This window comes from Hordeum vulgare, chromosome 7H, assembly GCF_904849725.1.
Source record: "Hordeum vulgare subsp. vulgare chromosome 7H, MorexV3_pseudomolecules_assembly, whole genome shotgun sequence".
Classification (NCBI taxonomy): domain Eukaryota; kingdom Viridiplantae; phylum Streptophyta; class Magnoliopsida; order Poales; family Poaceae; genus Hordeum; species Hordeum vulgare.
This window is the reverse complement of record NC_058524.1, coordinates 133,218,493-133,226,328: the sequence shown is the minus strand read 5'-3', so window position 1 is coordinate 133,226,328 and position 7,836 is coordinate 133,218,493. Positions and strand designations below refer to the sequence as shown.

The window sequence follows — 7,836 nt, the reverse complement described above, 5'->3', positions numbered from 1 at the left end:
TTAGTTCTTTTTTGTTATGACCAAATTTCCTGCATTGAAAATAAATTAGACATTTCTTATTATCAAGGTCTTATATAGTACTTGCAACTTAAACACATCGGCAACTTTTATTCTAGTCGTACGTAATTTTCCTGATGATGTTAACCTAATGAAATTATCATAGTTCTTGACTATCCCCTAGTTATTTTTGTTTGGATGTAGTGATCATCAGGTATAATTTAGAATTTTCTTCAGATTAACTTGCTTTGAGCATGTTGATCTTGTGTGGATGCACTGAGGGGCATGAATATCTAGGATCTTTCAGGTTAATTTTTGTTTTGTTGATATCATTCCTTTTGTTGTTTGATAACATTCCTTTACTGATTCGCTTTAGCCAGCCAGATTTGCACCAATGATATTCAGACCAAGAAAATATATTTGCACCAATGATCGATATCCAGACCAGGAAGGTATCAATTCCAACCTATCAGCTAGCTAGCTAAGAGATATATAGCTAGCAGAGAGAGAGTGATCGATTCATCATACAGTACACTCTTGAAACTGGATCGTGTGTGCTGTGCACCAGAAGGAAGCGATCGATGGGCACACATGCATATAGATGCGAGCCCTTTAGGCTAGCAGGCAAGCTAACTACTCGCTTGCATGCTCCTGTCCTACCCACCTTTGATAAAGCCTATCTAGCCATCTCGCTATCCATCTCTTTCTGTACCACGCACGCACACTTGTACGCACCTTGATATCATGCTCCTGGTGCACACCATGCTTTATCAAAGTGCAAGCATATCATTCACAGCAAATTTCCCGCTATCCATTACTATCTGCCTTTGATATGCTTTGTCTCTCCCTCCCAAGCCTCTTTTGCACTTTGTTCCTAGAAGAGTAGATCTTCTAGCTTTGGTTCCCTCTCCTCCACTTCGATCGTACGTGCACATGGGGCGGGAGCCACACGAGTATGCATCCGATTAATCTCTAGATGCTCACATGTCTTCTGTTGCCAACCAGTCGAGCTTTACATTCTTCCCAGCTAGGGTGAAGCCCAGGTCCGGTTTACCTTTACAGACACAGGGAGCCGTACGTCAAAAAGATGCATGCATGCAGGAAATGAAAGGGGAATGATCGCTACAGCACTAACTGTGACAAAGCATACCATGGCCATGCATTGTCAGTGAGGTATTGTAGATAGTAATGATGATCACCCGGCCCACTTGGGGAGAAAAAGGCGAGTATGGCCCTGTTTGGATATCAGGGTTAGAGTTAGATTGGGTTAGAGTTGAGCTATCTAACCCCCAAAAATCCAAACAGGTAGGGTTAGATTGGGTTAGATGCATCTAACCCATCAAAAAACTCTAACCCACCCAAGAGGTGCTTTTTTGGGTTAGAGTTAGGTGGGGACAAAAAAAAAAGAAAAAAAAATCACTTCTCACCTCGTCCATCCGCACCGCATCCTCGCAGTCCCTCCCGTCGCCATCCCTCCTCGTCCCAGCCGCCGGCCGCCCCAGCCGCCGGCCCGCCCCGCCCCCCGCCGCCGGCCGCCCCAGCCTCTGCTGCACGCCCAGCCCCGCCCCGCCGCGCCCCGCCGCGCCCTGCCGCCGGCCGCCCCGCCGCGCCCTTCCTGCCGCCGGCCCGCCCCGCCCCGCCCCGCCGCCGACCAGCCCCGCCCCGTCCCGCCGCGCCCTGCCGCCGGCCCTCCCCGCCCCGCCCCGCCGCCGACCTGCCCCGCCCAGCCCCGCCCCGCCGCGCCCCGCCGCGCCCTGCCGCCGGCCGCCCCGCCCCTCCCTTCCTGCCGCCGGCCCGCCCCGCCCCGCCGCCGACCTGCCCCGCCCCGCCCCGCCGCGCCTTGCCGGCTGCAGCACCCGCAGGTATGTATGTGTGCGTGTGTGTGTGTCTTTTTTGAAGTTTTTGTGCTGAATTTTTTTCCTCTGATAGTGTTCGTGTGACCCAGCTGCAATGGACGGAGAAGACTTCGATTTGTGGAGTTCGCAGCCGTCGGCAAGCGGCCCAGCTACCCGTGCCGGTCTCGACCTCAACTCTCAAGCTTCGGCGTCGGAGGGGTTCCCGGGGCTTGGGATGTACGAAGCTTTTCTCCAGAGCGACGACGAGCTCCTCCCTGGACGAGGCAGGGCCACCGGACTCCCTCCCTATCGGCCACCGCGTACCGGAGACGGATGGGCGAACCCGTCGGCACCCTTGGCCCGGCAACTGAACTTCGGCGGCTCTTCGTCGACGGCAGCCGGTCGCGGAGGAGGAAGAAGTGGCGGTGGCGTTCGGCAGCGCGCCAACTCGGCGGCCGCAACACCTGGCCGCCGTAACCAGCGTACCAGCCGTGGCAGCCAGCGTGTACCACCTTCACGGGCACCGCGGAGTGCCGTCCGTGGGCAAGCATCCGGCTCCGAGGCTCCCTTCGACATTGATGATGAAGAATTGGAGGACGATGTCGAAGAGTTAGCAAGCTTCGGAGGTCCACCGGTGAGCCAAAAGAATCGAGCCTAATGGAATGATGTTAATAGTGCTTCCTTATTAGAATTGTGCATCGAGCAACATACGGCAGGAACGTATAATGGTACACTGATGAATGCTGAAGGGTACCAAGCCGTTATCGACGGCTTACTTGCTAGAAGGGGGTTGCTATATACACGTTTGCAGGTGAAGAATCAGATAGTCGTACTCAAGAACATATACTCTTTCTGGCGATACATGCAAGTGCATACAGGGTTGGGGAGAAAGCCAGATGGAACCATTGATGCTGACTCTGAATTCTGGATAACACACACAGAGGTACACATATCTTAACTAGTGTGCTCTCATATCTTAACTAGTTTTACTTGAATTGTGAAGTGTGCTCTCATATGTTAACTAGTTTTGCTTTTCTACTTTCACGCAGAAAAAACCATATCTAAGGAAGTTGCAGTGGGGTCCTCCAGCAAATGAGGAGTTGCTTGAACAATTGTTCAGAGGTTACACTGTGGATGGAAGCACTGCCTTTGTGCCTGGAGATGATTATGGTCAGAATCAAGGGCAAGATTTAGGGGCAGAAGAGGAAGAGGAGTTTCAAGTAACACCTACAAGTGCAAGCAACCAAAGAAGCCAGAGATGCAAGAGGTCATCAAGCACTTCAAGCACTATGACCAGTCCAGTGAAGAAGAGCAGGAGCCCAATGGTGAAGATTGTGAAGGACATAGCTAGTACCTTCAAGGAGTCTGTCGCAGCCAACACTAAGCAAATGCAGATACGTGCAAATAGAAGGCTGCATTTTCTGTGAAGAGGTGTCAGGAGTTGGCATTTGAGTGTGGCATTGAGCAAACAGTTGACTCCGTCTATGCTATGTCCAAGATGTTTGAAACGGAGTACCAAAGGGAGTTCTTTTGTGGCCTATTAACTCACGAGCTTAGGTTGGGTTACTTCAAGAAATGGTGCAGGGACAACAATTTGGAGTAGTTTTTTATGGCCCACTATTATGTTATGAACCTATTATGTTATGTTATGAACCAATATGTTATGTTATGTTATGAACCAATATGTTATGTTATGAACCAATATGTTATGTTATGAACCAATTGTGCGTACATATTATGTTATGTTATGTTATATTATGTGCGTACATATTCTGTTATATCATGTTATATTATGCGCGTACATATTCTGTTCCATGTGTTGACAATTTGGTACATGTGTTGAAGCAGGAAGAAGATCATGACGCCATGGCTGAGGAAGAAGCATATGTTGAAGGTAACACAAGTGAGGATGAGATCATATCCATGTGCCACAACAATTTGGTGCAGTCCGAAAATTTAATCTTGCAGTTGACTCCTATCTTGGGTATGTACTCTGATAACTACTTTGTGAAACTACCTAAGAGGGTCAGTGGAGATTCCGGTTTGGATTGGGTGAAGGACACACTAGCCCGGGATACCCAATGCTATAACATGTTTAGGGTTGAGAGAGCTTTGTTTAACAGGCTGCATAATACTTTGGTGCAATCATATGGCCTGAAGTCAACTACACGAATGACATCTGTAGAGGCTTTAGCTATGTTTTTATGGATTGTTGGAGCACCACAGTCAGTTAGACAAGCAGAGAATCGTTTTAGGAGGTCCATGGAGACAGTAAGTAGGACATTTAATAGAGTTTTGACATGCCTCCTTAGGTTAGCACATGACATAATTGTACCTAAGGACCCAACATTTTCAGAGGTGCACCCAAACTTAGAAAATCCATCATTCTGGCCACACTTCAATGACTGCATAGGAGCTATAGATGGGACACATGTGAATGTTGTGGTGGATAAGAATAAGAGGATTCCATACTTGAACAGGCACAACGAAACCAGTCAAAATGTGCTTGCTGTTTGTGATTTCGACATGAGATTTACATTTGTGATGTCGGGATGGCCTGGTTCAGCACATGACATGAGAGTTTTCAAAGATGCCATAACTACTCATCATCACAAATTTCCACATCCACCACCAGGTTTGCTAGTTGAACCATCTTGCAACATTTTTTTTATAATTACACTTGTTCATCTTAGTATCATTGTGTTCCTTTCACATTATGCAGGGAAGTATTATGTGGTTGATGCGGGGTACCCAAACCGGCCAGGCTACCTTTCACCATACAGATGTACAAGGTATCATGTGCAGCAATGGCAAAACGGACCGCCGACCGCCGCCGCAAGGTTTGAAAGAAACCTTCAACCATGCACATGCCAAAGTTAGGAATGTCGTTGAGCGATCATTTGGAGTGTTGAAGATGAAATTTAGGATTTTGTTGAACATGCCAATATTTGCAGAGGATAAGCAAACTAGAATTATCGTTGCTTGTATGGCTCTTCATAATTTCATTCGTCAGAGCAGAATTGCGGATAGGGAATTTGATGCCTGTGATGCCGACGAAAATTATAACCCAATGCCGGATTCTTCTGCATCTGCATGGCCAGAAGACGAACCTCTTGTTGAAGATGTTAACATGAATGCCTTCCGTGATGAGTTAGCTCATGCTTTGTTTCATGGAATGTAATATTTTTTCAAACTTCGATTGACGACTTGTATGTTTAAATGAGACATCAAATTTGTACGAACAAATTATTTTTTATCATCTTTTTTATACTTCATTTGTGAGCGAGAGCAGGCCACACAACGATCGGCCACACCAAATCCGGCAGTGAATATGGACAAAAGTAATCAAATGATTGAGAAAGGACATTTATTGCCAATCTAACCCTCTCATCCAAACACCTTTTGGGTTAGAGTTAGTTTAGGGTTAGTTGAGGGTTAGAATCTAACTCTAACCTCTAACCCGGTTAGAGTATCCAAACAGGGCCTATATAGAAGCTCAGAGGATCTGATTTGATGTCGCCTACCTGGTTGGCATCTGATCTTGATTTCCGTACGTGGTACGGCCAGGACCCTCTGCTGCACAAGCAGAAGGAAGGAAGTATCACGTACTTTTCTGTATGAAACACAGGAAACAGGGGAAAAGAGACAGGGAATAAAGTGCCAACTCAAGAATCAAATGCCGGCCTATCTACACATCTAGACATCTTTTCTTCAGTGGGGACCATTTGCATTGCAGGCAACACAGGAGATTGAGGAAGGGGGGGGGGGGGGGGGGGGGGGGGGGAAGGTATAGAGAACAAAGCACGCAACTTTGTCGTGGAAAGTGTATATGTGTGCACTTTTGCTGCCTACGCATGGCAAGATGAATACTTTTAATGCATGGGAGAGCTTAATGTACGTATAATATATTCAAGGGGTGATTGCACCATCATAGGGAGCAGATGGAACAAATTAAGGTAGAGCCCTGGTGCTTTTTGTGAGCACTTGGAGGTGGTTGATAACTTGATATCCATGGTAGGAACAAATAAAATATTGAGAAAAAGGAATAAGAGTTTGTTTTGCTTAACGCAGGCACTACCTAGACTGGTTGGAACCTAGCTAAAAGCCCATCTTCAGATCATTTATATCACACATTCTAAATATACAATCCATCAATTAATTATGTAATGTGTGACAGTTCTTTTTTCTTGACGAATTCCCTGCATGTAGGCATCATCATGCATGAGATCGATGAAGAGCCCAAACATGCATGTGTGCTACACTGTTACCATGTACTAGCTTTGTGTCACTCTAGCTTTGTGTCTCACTCACAAAAATTAGACTTATAACTAGCTGTGCCACTCTAGCTTTGTGTCTCACAAAATTAAAACAAAGCTAGTGTTATATAAATTCAAACCGTTCATGACCGGTGCACTGAAAACTGAAGGAATTATATTAGTGTGTAGGATTAGGTGTTGTGTTGTTCTTTCATGTCATGTGTGCATGCATCGACTAGAATACAAAACGTGGAGTACTAATACGGAAGCTAGCTATAGAAATGGAGTATATATGTTGTTACCTGGAGGAGTTGTTGCTCCAGAGAGTGCACAAGTTGAATCCATGCTCGATCCCATCAAGATTTGATTGCTGGACCCACTGGTAGTGTTGGCCTTGTCCAAGGAGTTTTTGTCAGGGATGTCTATGATTGTGTATGTCTGTCACTGCGCTATTCGTCACACTGGGTGAGGAATATTTATTCTTCCCCCCCCCCCCCCTCTATTTTAATATCAATGCACCGTAATTTTACGTTCCGTAAATTTTGGCTTATTTTATACGTAAAAAGAAACCGTAAAAAAGTATAATCAATGTAAAAATATTTTATGTCACGTAAATTACGGCCATACAGAAATAGTGCAAAAAATACAATAAACTAAAAAAAAATTGGTCTTGTGACCTATATTTTTGTTTTCCTTTTGTCAAATTTTACGTAGTGGTTCAATATAAACGTAAATATTTGTATTTCAAATATAATTTATTTGTAAATTGATCGTAAGATTATCCCGGGTGAAGAATAAAGTATTCTGCACCCTGGGTGATGAATAGAGTTTCTATATATATATAATATGCAGGGTGAAGGGCATGAAGTGAGGCAAACTCTCCCGAGACACGATTGTAATTTTACCTCAAATGCACGTCGTAATATTACCTCACCGGCATGTTGTAATATTACCTCGCATGCATTGAGTTTGCACCCCACATGTTGTAATCTTACCTCACCTCACATGTATGTTGTAATTTTACCTCACATGCATGATGCAGTTGTTTATTACGGTGGATGGTAAGGAGATATTACATAAACACCATAATATTACCTTGCATGCATTTTGTTTTTTTACGAAGATTACATGTTGAGTGGGGAGGTAGGGTGAGGAATAAGAATAGATCCGTTTCATGTGGCTTTTAGTCTGCAGGTAGATGAACTAGACTGGTCTGAAAAAAGAGCAGATGCATTTCGAGGCACCACTGCCAATTACCAAGGCCTCCTAGACTGGTCCCTTTTGACTTTGAGAAGTAGGTCTTCCTGGCTCATGGCTGCTACTGCCGCACCGATCAGTAAATTGTGCTGGTAAAGGCAAGTCAGGAGGGCTCTCGCAAGAGCTTGGAGAAAGATTGTTCAAATTCATCGAGGTTAACAATCAATCGATGGAGGACCGTGAAAAGGTGATAAATAGCCAGGTTCTTTTATCAAATCAACAACTTGAAACTGCAAAGATCAACAACAAGACAAAAATGTTGGATGTTTATTCCAAAATGCTTTTAGCGGACACATCTAAGATGGATGATGGTGAAAAGGCCCGGCGTGCAAAGGCTTTGAGTAATAGGGAGGCCATGTTATTTTCTTGAAGGAGATGCAGGTATTTTTACTATGAACTTGAATCGCTGCTCTATTTCATGTCGAAACTTCCTCTATAATTACTTGTGTCCTCACTCTTACTTGAGAAAATAATAATTACATCTACTGATT

At 45.1% G+C, this 7,836-nt stretch overlaps 1 long non-coding RNA gene across 1 annotated transcript; it reads right to left on the bottom strand.

Moving 5' to 3' along the window:
- Nucleotides 1–397: 397 nt before the first annotated feature.
- Nucleotides 398–1,233, bottom strand: LOC123413034. Its single transcript, XR_006613665.1, has 2 exons — nt 1,148–1,233; nt 398–1,051 (listed from the first exon to the last, which is right to left on the bottom strand). It is a non-coding gene; the product is annotated as an uncharacterized LOC123413034 (long non-coding RNA).
- Nucleotides 1,234–7,836: the final 6,603 nt, after the last annotated feature.